General features: G+C 39.5%; 1 non-coding gene and 1 pseudogene across 1 annotated transcript; both read right to left on the bottom strand.

Annotated features, from left to right (window-relative positions):
• Positions 1–1,197: 1,197 nt before the first annotated feature.
• On the bottom strand, positions 1,198–14,819 carry LOC101609034 (annotated as a pseudogene).
• Positions 10,821–10,927, bottom strand: LOC123456112. The gene has a single exon (XR_006634333.1). It is a non-coding gene; the product is annotated as a U6 spliceosomal RNA (small nuclear RNA).
• Positions 14,820–14,869: the final 50 nt, after the last annotated feature.

Here is a 14,869-nt window from a genome sequence, read left to right as displayed (position 1 = left end):
GGTACAGTAGGTTATGTGGGTGCCTCCCAGAAGTGGACAGCTGCAGCATTACAGCCTCTCTTAAGAACTGTGGTGAAGCTAAGTCTTCACAATGGGCAGAATTTCTGGCAGTGAACATGGCTGTGCATTTTGCTTGGAAAGAAAAATTGTTAGATGTGCAGTTATACACTGATTCATGGGCTGTGGCCAATGGTTTGGCTGGATGGTACAGGAATTGGAAGGAACACAGTTGGAAAATTAATGAGGAGAACATTTGGGGAAGTTGTATGTTGATAGAACTCTCTGAATAGGCAAAGGATATAAAGATACTTATGTCCCATGTTAATGCTCATCAGAAGATGACTTCGTCAGAGGATGACTTTAATAATCAAGTAGATAAGCTGGTCTGTTCTGTGGATAGTGGTCATCTTCTTTACTCAGCCACCCCTGTCACTGCCCATGAACAAAGTGGCCATGGTGTCAGGAATGCAGGTTATGCATGGGTTCAACAACATGGACTTCCACTAACTAAGGCTGACCTTGTTACAGCTGCTGCTTTGTGCCAAATCTGCCAGCAGCAGTGAACAACTCTGAGCCTCTGATATGGTAGCATTCCTCAGGGTGACCAGCCAGCAACTTGTTGGCAGGTTGAGTACATTGGATCACTTCCATCATGAAAAGGTCAGCATTTTGTCCCTCCTGGAATAGATACTTATTCCTTTCCTGCACATAGTGCTTCTGCCAAAACTACCATCCATGGGCTTACAAAATGCCTTATCCAGTGTCATGGCATTCCACACAGCATTGCTTATGACCAAGGAACTCATTTCACAGCCAAGGAAGTATGGCAGTAGGCTCTTGATCATGATCACTGGCCTTACTACCACCCTGAAGCAGCTGGCTTGATAGAATGGTGGAATGGCCTTTTGAAGAAACAGCTACAGCACCAACTAGGTGGCAATAGCTTGGAGGGCTGGGGGAGTGTCCTCCAGCAGGCTGTATATGCTCTGAATCAGCGTCCTATATATGGCACTGTTTCTCCTATAGCCCAGATTCATAGGTACAGGAATCAAGGGGTGAAAATGGGAATGGTCCCACTTACCATTACCCCAAGTAACCCATTTTTGCTTCCTGTTCCCACAAACTTATGCTCTGCTGACCAGAATGATAATCATAGTAGAGGTCTCATAAGGCACAATCACTGCTCAAGAGGTACCACTACGCCATCTGCGACAAAAACTTCTTGTACTGTTGTTCCCAGGCGTAGACATGGTCAGCTGGCTGGTATGCTATCCACTGGTTCTCCCACAAACAGCCTCATGGCCTTCACATAAGTTCTTCTCATCCAATGTGAAATGGTGATAGATGCCAGCAGGAAGTGTGATCATGTATCCCTTCTCCGTGTGAACCCGAATCCACCTGTCCTCCTTATCCCTGACGTCAAAATGCCCACTACCCTCCTCATCAAGATGTGGTGTTCTTCAAAGAACATCTTGACCTTTCCTTTGCAACTGGGTAGTCTATCTTTACAGATGGTGATGATGTCCATGTAAGAGTAGTACCGCTCTCTCCAGATTGTCTCCAGTTCTGGATCACTCTCCTATTTGTCAGCAACCAGTTTCCAGTAGAGCACGCAGAGTGCATGCAGCTGCACCAGGCCCACAGGGTGGTTGTCTGTATATATATATATCCTTTTCTTTTTCTTTTTTTTTTTTTAAAGATGGTCTTCGGACAAAACTAAGAAGTGACAAGATATCAGACAATCTACATACTCTTAATTACAGCTTCTCACCATAGTCTCTGCTGGTTTCCAAAAACTGTAAACTGGCAGAGAGACAGATCAAGGAAAATGTTCTAGATATTGGAAAAACTAAATTTTAAGATAAAGGTCCACTTATTAGTGTTTAATTTCCCAACATAAAGGTCTCATACTAAAAACATTAATATTTTAAGAATAACTCCTACTTTCTTTAAACTAAAAATGCTAATTATTCAACAGTGTTTTCTCTTTAACAACAGATTTATAAAATGTTGTATTAGGTCTCATCTGTTTTAGTTCAACATTGGCCAAATTCTGCTCTTTTATGTACCATCAAATAATTAAATAACTATTTCATTTCTGGTAATTCAAATTCATTGCTAAATTAACTCCTAAGACATATTCTCTCCCACAAGATGTAGTCCCATGCTCAAACAATGGATTTCATCTAAAATAAATGATTTCAAACTCTATAGCCCTGCTTCCAACCTTCCTTGGTAAGTGGCACCCACACAGGCATCTAAACTAATCAAAGATGTTAACAAATACAATTGCCAAAACTTTATACTGTCTTATTTTCTTTTCCCTGAAAATTTCTAAATTAAATTGATTGGTTTAGATTTGTTGATAAAAATATTATTTTCAGGGCTGGAGAGATGGCTTAGCAGTTAAGCGCTTGCCTGTGAAGCCTAAGGTTTGAGGCTCGGTTCCCCAGGACCCACGTTAGCCAGATGCACAAGGGGGCGCATGCATCTGGAGTTCGTTTACAGTGGCTGGAAGCCCTGGCATGCCCGTTCTCAATCTCTCTCTCTCTCTGTCTCTTTCTCTCTCTCTGTCACTCTCAAATAAATAAATAAACAAAAAAATATTATTTTCAAAACTAACATGTTCCAATTAACTTCCTATCCAAATTAACAATTCCTTCTTCCTTACCTATCACCTATTTTATTATTTTTCAGCCTTAAATATAATATTCATATCACCTATAAATGTCATGTCACATACCAAAAATATCATACATAAATAATAACCAGATCATAATGGCTAATAAATTAACATGATCTAAAAAAGATTTCCTAATAACTCTGATAACTATCACTGTCCTAAAGAGCTGCCTCCTTGCCTGTTCATAAGATCCATGTGAGATAACAGCCAAGTATGTACACAAACTACAAAATAAAGTTTGACAAAGAAATAACTGGGACTTCAGGTTAAGATGGCGGCGTAGGTACCATGCCAAAGCAGCCTAGGGGGGAAAAAGACCAAAAAAACTCAGCAAAATACACACTTTTACTAAAAACTGAGGTGTATAGGAAATTGAGGTAGCAGCGGAGAAGTAGAAGAGTTATAGAGCATCCAGAGCCTGCACAGGCGGGAAAAGTGGCTCCGGCAGCTCAGCCAACTGCAGCAGCCGCGGCGCAGCAGAAAACCGCCACACTCGGCTTGAGCCGCAGGAAAAGCCAGGTGTGGGATTTTCCCCTCACACCGCATCTCCGCAACTCAGGAAACGTGAGGGGAGAGCGGCAGCGAGCAGCGGAGGAGCAGACCGCGAGGTAGAAGAACACATGGAGCAGCGAGAGAACCAGAGCAGCCGCGGATCCCTCCCCTCCCCCACCGCCTGAACCCAGCTCCAGCGAACACAGCAGCGGCCCGGGACCCGGCCACGCCAACTTGGGCTGATAGCGGGACCCAAGCAGGAGCAGAGTTCGGCAGCAACTTCAGCGGCTCCAGCACCGGTACCAGTGGCCCCAGCAGCAGCGGACCCAGGAGCAGCAGCGGCGGCAGATCCGGCAGCAGCAGCTTCGGGGGGAGCAGCGGTGGTGGACACGGCAGCAGCAGCTTCAGCAGCGGTGGTGGCTCCGGTGGTGGCAGCTACGGCAGCAGCAGAGGCAGCAGCAGCGGCTCGGTTTGCCCCATAGGAAAAACAAGTGCCCAGCTCCAGAAATCAGAACAGCAGCCTGACGACCCAGGCAGCAACTTGACTGAGACCAAAATCACCCAAGGTAACTGGGATTGCACCAGGGAAGGGTCTCACTTGGTCACAAGCTGACTTGGATCCCTCAACAGACCAGAAATCTAAACCTCCTTGTTGATAGAAGATCTGGTCATTATAATAACTACTCTTGCATACATACTCAGGGCTGTTTTTGATTGAATGTGTACAGTGTTTAGTTAATTTTAGAATCTACCTGTATTTTATTCCACTCAGCCTGCTTGAATACTCCTATAGCAGGGAAACTCAACCCCTAAGAACATCTTTGTAGATACTCTGAGAGTCTTAAGAGCCACACCTAATACCTTAAGGTCCTACCCTGAAAATATATTACATCAAATCAATTGATACAGCTAAGAATACACAGCTAGCTAGAAAATCCAAGCATTAACTTAATCCAAGATGCAAAAATATATACATTATAAAACAAGAAACACTAAAAAGCAAGACGATATGAATCCACCTAAAAGTATTAATGCATCAGAAATGTCCTCCAGTGAGAAAGAGCTAGAGGAAATGCCTGAGAAAGAGTTCAAAAGAATAATTATAAATATGTTCAAAGACATCAAAGAACACATGAAAACAATCAAAGAAGAAATCAAAGAGGAAATCAAAGAGGAAATCAAAGGAATCAAAGAAGAGGCAGGACACAAATTTAATGAAATAAAGAAGGCAATACAAGACATAAATAGGGAAATAGAAATAATAAAGAAAAACCAGTCAGAATTACTAGCAATGAAGAACACAGTTAATGAAATAAAAAACTCTGTAGAAAATCTCACCAGTAGGATGGATGAGGGAGAGGACAGAATATCTAAGCTAGAAGATCAGGTGGCAGACCTAATGCAGTCAAACAAAGAGAAAGACAAACTTATAGAAAAGTATGAGTGGGAATTTCAAGATATTCGGGACACCATGAAAAGATCCAATATAAGAATTCAGGGCATAGTAAAAGGAGAAGAACTCCACTCCAGAGGCATAGTAGGCATCTTCAACAAAATCATAGAGGAAAATTTCCCCCAAATTGGGAAAGAGGTGCCAATGCAGATACAGGAAGCCTTTAGAACCCCAGCCAGACAAAACCCAGAAAGAACCTCTCCTCGCCATATTATAATCAAACTTCCAAACACACACACCAAAGAAAAAATATTGAAAGCAGTTAGAGAGAAAAATCAAGTTACCTACAAAAGCAAGCCCATCAGGATTACAGCAGATTATTCAACACAAACTTTTAAAGCCAGAAGGGCTTGGAGTGATATATTCCAAGTTCTGAAAGATAACAACTGTCAACCAAGGTTACTTTATCCTGCAAACTTATCCATTCAAATAGATGGAGAAATAAAGACATTCCATGACAAAAGCAGGTTAAAGGAGTATTTGAAGACAAAACCAGATCTACAGAAAATACTTGATAGAATCCTCCATGCTGAACAAAAGGAAAAGCACACATATAAGGAACCTAGAAAAAACAAGCTATACTCAAATACCAGTTAACAGAAGAGAGCACAGGTAGAACCAGTAACACACACACACACACACACACAAAAATGGCAAACATAAATACACACCTTTCAATAATATCTCTTACTATCAACAGTCTCAATGCCCCAACGAAAAGACATAGATTTGCAGACTGGGTTAAAAAGCAGGATCCTACAATTTGTTGTCTCCAAGAAACTCACCTTTCTACAAAGGATAGACATTATCTTAGGGTGAAAGGTTGGAAGATGGTGTTTTAAGCAAATGGACCTAGAAAACAAGCAGGGGTTGCTATCCTAATATCAGACAGGGTAGACTTTAGTCCGACGTTAGTCAAGAAAGATAAGGAAGGTCACTTTATATTGATTAAGGGCACACTCCAACAGGAGGACATTACAATCCTAAACATATATGCACCTAACATGGGGGCTCCCAAATTCGTCAAACAAACACTATTGGAACTAAGGCCACAGATAACACCAAACACAGTGGTGGTGGGTGACTTTAACACCCCACTCTCATCAATTGACAGGACATCCAGGGAAAGAATAAACAGAGAGGCATCTGGACTAAATGAGGTCATTGAAGGAATGGACCTAACAGATATATACAGGACATTTCATCCAAAGGCTGCAGAATATACATTCTTTTCAGCAGCACATGGAATATTCTCTAAAATAGAACATATATTAGAACACAAAGCAAATCTTAACAAATTCAGGAAAATTGAAATAATTCCTTGCATTCTATTTGACCACAATGGAATTAAACTACAAATCAGTAGCAAGAAAGGCTATAGAGCATACACAAAATCATGGAAACTAAACAATACACTACTAAATGATGAGTGGGTCAATGAAGAAATCAAAAAGGAAATCAAAAAATTTATAGAGTCAAATGATAATGAGAACACAACATCAAAATCTCTGGGACACAATGAAGGCAGGTCTAAGAGGTAAAGTTATAGCCTTAAGTGCCTATATTAAGAAATTAGAAAGGTCGCAAGTAAACGACCTAATGCTTCGCCTTAAAGCCTTGGAAAAAGAAGAACAAGGCAAACCAAAAATTAGTAGACAGGAAGAAATAATAAAGATTAGGGCAGAAATTAATGAAATAGAAACAAAAAGAACAATCCAAAGAATTAATGAAACAAAGAGTTGGTTCTTTGAAAGGATAAACAAGATTGATAAACCCTTAGCAAATCTGACCAAAAGAAAGAGAAGAGACACAAATTAATAAAATCAGAGATGAACAAGGTAACATCACAACAGATTCCAGAGAAATTCAAAAAATCATAGGGACATACTATAAAAGCATATACTCCACAAAGTATGAAAATCTGAAAGAAATGGATGATTTCCTTGATCTATATGACCTACCTCAATTAAATCAAAATGAGATTAATCACTTAAATAGACCTATAACAAACATGGAGATCCGAGCAGTTATCAATAATCTCCCAACTAAAAAAAGCCCAGGCCTGGATGGATTCACTGCTGAATTTTACCAGACTTTTAAGGAAGAGCTAACACCATTGCTTCTTAAGCTTTTCCAGGAAATAGAAAAAGAAGGAATTCTACCAAACTCCTTCTATGAAGCCAGCATCACCCTGATACCAAACCCAGCTAAAGATAGAACAAAAAAAGAAAATTACAGACCAATCTCCCTCATGAACATAGATGCAAAAATTCTCAACAAAATATTGGCAAACAGAATACAAGAGTATATCAAAAAGATCATTCACCCTGACCAAGTAGGCTTTATCCCAGAGATGCAGGGATGGTTCAACATACGCAAATCTATAAATGTAATACATTACATAAACGGGTTGAAGGACAAAAATCACATGATCATCTTATTAGATGCAGAGAAAGCATTTGACAAAATCCAACATCCCTTCATGATAAAAGTCCTACAGAGACTGGGAATAGAAGGAACATATCTCAATATAATAAAGGCTATTTATGACAAGCCTACAGCCAACATATTACTAAATGGGGAAAAACTGGAAGCTTTTCCACTAAAATCAGGAACAAGACAAGGGTGTCCACTGTCCCCACTTTTATTTAATATAATTTTGGAAGTCTTAGCCATAGCAATAAGGCAAGAGACACACATAAAAGGGATACAAATTGGAAAGGAAGAAATCAAGTTATCATTATTTGCAGATAACATGATTCTATACATAAAGGACCCTAAAGACTCTACTAGCAAGCTGTTAGAGCTGATCAAAACCTACAGCAATGTAGCAGGATACAAAATAAATACACAGAAATCAGTAGCCTTCATATATGCTAACAACAAACACACAGAGGATGAAATCAGAGAATCACTCCCATTCACAATTGTATCAAAAAAAAAAAAAATACCTTGGAATAAACCTAACCAAGGAAGTAAAGAATCTATACAATGAGAACTTTAAAACACTCAAGCGAGAAATTGCAGAAGACACTAGAAAGTGGAGAAACATCCCTTGTTCCTGGATTGGAAGAATCAATATCGTGAAAATGGCAATCTTACCTAAAGCAATCTACACATTTAATGCAATCCCTATCAAAATTCCAAAGGCTTTCTTCATGGAAATAGAAAAAACAATCCAAAAATTCATTTGGAATCACAAAAAACCTCGAATATCTAAATTAATACTGAGCAACAAAAAAGAGGCTGGTGGTATCACCATACCTGATTTTAACCTATACTACAGAGCCATAGTAACAAAAACAGCATGGTACTGGCACAAAAACAGACATGTAGATCAGTGGAACAGAATAGAGGACCCAGATGTAAGCTCAAGTAGCTATAGCCACCTGATATTCGATAAAAATGCCAAAAATACTCATTGGAGAAGAGACAGCCTCTTCAGCAAATGGTGTTTTGAAAACTGGATAAATATCTGCAGAAGGATGAAAATAGATTCTTCTCTCTCGCCATGCACAAGAATTAAGTCCAAATGGATTAAAGACCTTAACATCAGACCGGAAACTTTGAAACTGCTAGAGGAAAAAGTAGGGGAAACCCTTCAACATATTGATCTTGGCAAAGACTTTCTGAATACAACCCCCAATTGCTCAGGCAATAAAACCACAGATTAACCACTGGGACCTAATGAAATTACAAAGATTTTGCACCGCAAAGGACACAGTGAAAAAAGCAAAGAGGCAACCTACAGAATCTTCGCCAGCTATATATCTGATAGAGGATTAATATCTAGGATATACAAAGAACTCAAAAAGTTAAATAATAAGGAATCAAACAAGCCAATCAAACAATGGGCTATGGAGCTAAATAGAGAGTTCTCAAAGGAAGAAATACGAATGGCATATAAGCATCTAAAAAAATGTTCTACGTCACTAGTCATCAGGGAAATGCAGATTTAAACTACATTGAGATTCCATCTCACTCCTGTCAGATTGGCCACCATCATGAAAACAAATGATCATAAATGTTGGCGGGGATGTGGAAAAAAAGGAATCCTTCTGCACTGCTGGTGGGAATGCAATCTGGTCCAGCCATTGTGGAAAACAGTGTGGAGGTTCCTAAAGCAGCTAGAGATTGATCTACCATATGACCCAGCTATAGCGCTCCTAGGCATATATCCAAAGGACTCATCTCATTTCCTTAGAAGTACATGCTCAACCATGTTTATTGCTGCTCAATTTATAATAGCTGAGAAATGGAACCAGCCTAGTTGTCCCTCAATTGATGAGTGGGTAATGAAGATGTGGTACATTTATACAATGGAGTTCTACTCAGCAGTAAAGAAAAATGAAGTTATGAAATTTGCAGAAAAATGGAAAGTATTATACTAAGTCAGGTAACCCAGGCCCAGAAAGCCAAGCGCCACATGTTCTCTCTCATATGTGGATCCTAGCTACAGATGACTGGGCTTCTGCGTGAGAATGAAAATACTTAGTAGCAGAGGCCAGTAAGTTTAAAAGGAGACATAAAGGGTGGAGAAAGGAAGGGAGGAGGATACTTAATAGGTTGATATTGTATATATGTAATTACAATGATTGTAATGGGGAGGTAATATGATGGAGAATGGAATTTCAAATGGGAAAGTGTGGGTGTGGGGAGGGAGGTAATTACCATGGGATATATTTTATAATCATGGAAAATGTTAATAAAAATTAAAAAAAAAAAGAAATAACTGAAAACTAAAACTCCCAGAAGCCACACCTTCAAAGATGGACTACATCAATTGTAAAAAAAAAAAAAAAAAAAAAAAATGTTGCCAGTCCAGAGCCAATAATATTTTGGCAACATTAGCTTTTAATAGCCAATAATATTATTTCTCTACATGTAAGCTGATATCTCTCTGTACCCAACTAAAAATATCTGTTACTGTAAGTTGAAAAATCTCCCAGTTCTACTCCCTTCAAGTTAAACCTATCCTGCCTCTGACATGTACTTTATTCCCTTGATTATGATAATTCTCACCCTCTCCTTTGGTCCTTACATAGTCAGATGTCTCACTCAATTCCTGCAAGAAAAAAATACATGCCTTTACCTCACAACAAGTCACTAAATTCTTCATGGTCTCTGGATATCAGCCCCTGAACATCCAACCTCCATAGGACTGCATGAGACACCCCTAAAAGATCTACTGTCCCTCCCAACAAAAAATAATACAAAATTCTGTTGTCCTCCTGGGTTCTTCCCACACAACCCACCCCTACAATTCCCCATTCATTCCCAATTTTCTCCAAGCTTTTTCATCCTTCCAGAGTCCAGACTAAAGGCTTAATGACTGTCCCTAAGACTAATAGGCCTTTTAAAAATATTAGACATTCAGTTCCAAACAAGCCTGTCAAATCCCATAATTGATAAACTTCCCTTATTTCAAAAAGCTTTAAAAAAAATCCAAGATATCCCTCCTAGACAACCTTGCTAAAACAACTTATTCTGAACAAAATCACAAATAACTACAGTTCTTTATCTACTCTCCTTGGACCTGTTCCTGGTCCAGTCTGTTTTTCTTAGGATCATCCTAATAAACTTGAACCCAGACTGGCTCAGTGCTTCAGCCACCATCCCGTGGGAAGGTTGTAGCCCCTCACTGTGCTCCAATAAACAGTCTCTGTTGAGAGTAAGCAGGACTCTGGAACAAGCCCTCTGGGTTTGTCATCATCTCTACTAGTTTCTGAACTTGGGTTAATTTTTAAATTTTATTTATTTTATGAAAGAGAATGAGGATGAGGATGGGCATGCAGGGCCTTCTCCTACTGCAAATGAACTCCAGACACATATGCCAGCCTTCATCTGGCTCTAGGTGGGTACTGGGGAACTGAACCCAGGCCATCAGGCTTTGCAAGAAAGCACCTTCAAGCACCCAGCCATCTCTCCAGCCCCTAAATTTGGGCTTTAAAAAAAAAAAAGCTGAGGAAATGGTTTAGCGGTTAAGGCATTTGCCCTGTGAAGCCTAAGGACCCCCATTCAGTTCCCCAGGACCCACATAAGCCAGATGTACTAAGGGGCACATGCATCTGGAGTTCATTTGCAGTGGCTGGAGGCCCTGGAATGCCTATTCTCTCATCTGCCTCTTCCTCTCTCTCTCTCTTTCTCAAATAAATAAAATATTTAAAAAAATTTTTAAAGCTTTTTCTTTTTTAAAATATGGAAAGCTTCACAAATTTGTGTGTTATCTTTGCTCAGGGGCCATTCTAATCTTCTCTGTAACACTCCAATTTTAGTATATGTGCTGCCAAAGTGAGCATTTTAAAAGTTTTTTTAAAAAAATATTTTTATTATTGGGCTAGGAAGATGCTCAGCACTTCAAGGCACTTGCCTGAGAAGCCCATGTTCAACTTCTCAGATCCAAGAAAGCCAGCCACACAAGGTGATTCATGTACAAGGTCACACATATGCACAAGGTGGGGCACACATCTAGAGTTTGATTACAGTGGCTAGAGGCCCTGGAGTGCCAAGTCTCTCTCTCTCTCATTCTCATATAAAAGGCCAGTCTGGCTGGGTGTGATGACACATGCCTTTGATTCCAGCACTTGGGATGTAGAGGTAGAAGGATCACCATGAGTTCAAGTCCACCCTGAGACTACATAGTGAATTCCAGGTCAGCCTGAGATAGAGTGAAACCCTACCCTGAAAAACCAAAAACAACAACAAAAAGGCCAGTCTGTTGGGTTTGCCTGAAAAAATATTTTTATTTATTGTTTTCAAAGAGACAGAGAAAGAGAATATGAATGGGCATGCCAGGGCCTCCAGCCAGTGCAAATGAACTCCAGACACATGTGCAACTTTGTGCATCTGGCTTTACGTGGGTAGTGGGGAATCAAACCTCAGTCCTTTGGCTTTGCAGATAAGTGCCTTAACCACTAAGCAATCTCTCCAGCCCCTGAATTTGGGATTTTTATATAACTGTTTTATGCCTCAATTTATTCATTGATTAAATGTGGCCAATAATTGTACCTATGCCATAGAGTGTACAAAGTCTAAACAAATTAATATGCACAATAGTATTGGTCTAATGCTGACTAGTGACTGCATGTAGTCAATACTATGAAAGCTTTACTGTTATCTTAGTACTAATTACTTTATCTTCTAAATTATGTACTGGTGTTAATCCTCAAGCAAATCCTACAAAGTATGTTTTATAATCCAGATCGTACGGAAAAGGAAAACAAGGCATGAGAACAGTGAGAAACTTGCCTAGCCTAACATTGCTAGTAAGTGATGAACCATGCTCTAAGGTCTGTGATCTCAAGCACCTGACTACAGAACATCTGTTCAGCTGGGATACACCCTCCATTTATACAGTGTATGCACATGGGCATACACATTTCCTTTTTCTAGCTCCTCGCCTCCTAGCCTGAACTACTTTGGGTTATCTTCCTGGCCCCTCAAGCATTTGAGTTTAGGATTCTGAGCATACTAAATAATTTTGAGTAAATGATTGACTATGCTATTTGTAAAGTACCTCTTCCAACAAGGTGTTTATGAAGAGCTGAGAGAGAAGTGGTAAACTGTGTTTAAGGAGGTCTACTTGTAGTGTGGCTAGCCTGTAATAGTAGAGTGATCCCCATACTAGAAATATCTATAAGACTTCTGAAAAATGTAAATTCTGGGACTCCCAGCCCAGGCCTGCTAAAGGCAGAACCCAGTATGGCTTACTGAGCCCTCCAAGTGGTTCTGATAGGGAGAAAATATGGAACCCATAACCTTAAAAGGCCATGTTCTTTTGTGCAAGTAAAACTAAATCTTTGATGTGTAGGATAGTAATTATCTTCTCCTACAATGTGGCCAAGATAAAGATGTAGAAAATATCCTAAAACATCCTAATGAAACTAGTTGGGGACAACATGAAACTATCAGGACAAAATAGTAGCAATTGCGTGCTTAGGCAATTAACTAATTGTACTTTTAAATACTACCATATAAATGGCATGCCTCCTAACATGATGAATCAATTAGCATTTGGAGGCTAATTACTCAAAACATTAATTTTAATTTTAAATAGTTGTTTTTCTCTTGAAATACTTAGATAAAAGTTCCAATTTCTGCAGAGGCAAAAACAAAGTAACATCACCCATGGACTCCATCACTGGCAGCCTGCAGGTTGAGTCATCTGAAAATTTAAATAATTATAATCCATGAGGACTGGTTCTAATTGACAGAAACTCAATATAAACTACTTTAGCAAAAATAAGAACAGTGTTATAAGTCATTTTGACGATAATTAGGCCTAGAACATAAATATGTTTTTGGTACATGCAATGAATGACTTTTATTTTTTTTTCATATTGAGGCAGTTTAGTGTGATTGGGTCCCCAGAAGTAAAAAGCAAGAATGTGCTTGGGCCTGCAGTCCCCAATTTGCTAGAGATCAGAGAAGGGTGGACTTCTCCTTATCTCTTGCATAAAGGAGTTCCCTAGATCTGTTTTTCCATAAATGCTTTGAGGTCCTCTCTGCGAAGGAATTCCCCTCCTAGAATTCAGATTCTTGGAACATTTAAATCTGATCCTGGCATTGAGGCTTGTTAGCTCAGCCCCCATTCAGACTCTATTAAGAACCCAAATTTGGGTCACAGGCAGGCTTTACCACCTCCCACCTTTTAATGGGCAGGAGCACTGGACTTTCTTCTCTTTCCTTCTCCCTCTTTTTTTTTTTTTTATTTTTTATTTTTCAAGGTAGGGTCTCACTGTAACCCTGTCAGACTTAGAATTCACTATATAGTCTCAAACTGTCCTCAAACTCATGGCAATCCTCCTTCATCTTCCTCCTGAGTGCTGGGATTAAAGGTGTGCACCAACTGGCCCAGATCTTTCCTTCTCTTAACCTAATAAAGTCTCTCCAAACTTTACCCATTGGTCTGTGAATTTCAATTCTTTGAATTCATAAGACAAGAATCTAGGGATACCCCAAACTATTGATATATTGATAAGGAACCCCCAAATTCTCATTTCAGTATGGGTTAATAAGACATAGAAAATGTTCTCAATTATATTTGAGCAAATTCTAATAAAACCTCTACTGACTTGTCTGGATCTCAGGAATAAGTAAGTCTGAAAGATAAATCACTTTTGAGGAAGTATAAAATGGCTAGGAGAAAGCCTATGCAAGGAGGCAACACAGAACAGGTGCACACTTTTATCTGTAATTCTACACCTCTCCCAACCAGAACAAGACCTTAAATCAAGATCCTAGGCCTATTCTAATTCCTGGTTTATAAAACCAGGTCTGGAACATCTGTAATTATTTATTGTGCTTATGTTTTTATGACAGCATTTAAACTTGGGGAAAATGTTACTATGTTCCTGATGCAGTATTTTGGGATTCAGGAGGGGCTCCCCAGAATTTATGAACCCCAAGTTTTGGGCTTTGTTCTACCTTTAATAAAGAATTAATAAAGTCGGACTCAAGAAGGATAAACTGTGCTGGAGAGATGGCTTAGCAGTTAAGGCGCTTGCTGGCAAAGCCAAAGGATCCAGGTTTGATTCCCCAGTGCCCATGTAGGACCAGATGCACAAGGTGGTGCATGTATCTGGAGTTCTCTGCAATGGCTAGAGGTCCTGCAGTGCCCATCCCCATTCTACCTTTTTCTCTTTCTTTCAAATAAATAAATTAAATAATTTAAAAAAATAAGGGATAAGTTATGAATTATTAAGCTTATTTAGGGAGAAATTACAAATTTTGAATTTATTTAAGGGAGATTGGCATCTAGGAAGGAAGGCTAGAGCACAGCCATAAACATGGGAGGTCAGAAACACACACTTAGGTAGAAAATACCGTATAATTCAAAAGGTTCATTTAAGAGAAAGTGAGTTTTTTTGTTTTAAGGAAAGATGAATACAGACACACGCATGTGGAGATGATTTAAACTGAGGCCTTCAAGGAGAAATCAGAATAAAGCCACAAACATGTGGAAAGTAGAATGTAGGCGCTTGTGTAGAGAGACTTAGAAGGAATCAATGTATCTGTATATGCTTTCTTCCATGCAGGGAAGAGGGCAAATGGTGAGGCTCAAGGAAAAATGAGAGGGCAGATATCGAGAGAGTCAGAGGAAATGAATAAGGAGGAAAGTTACACTCACAGTTAACCCAGGTTTAAAGAACTTGCACAGGTAGCAGGACTAGAGATAGTGAGGGCGCCCATTAGGTCGATTAGGTATAAAGGAAAGACACAGGAGTAGATTCGACAGCAGG

Source organism: Jaculus jaculus, chromosome 19 (genome assembly GCF_020740685.1).
Source record: "Jaculus jaculus isolate mJacJac1 chromosome 19, mJacJac1.mat.Y.cur, whole genome shotgun sequence".
NCBI classification, from domain to species: domain Eukaryota; kingdom Metazoa; phylum Chordata; class Mammalia; order Rodentia; family Dipodidae; genus Jaculus; species Jaculus jaculus.
Note: the sequence above shows the minus strand (reverse complement) of the source record. Positions and strands in the feature narration are given on the sequence as shown.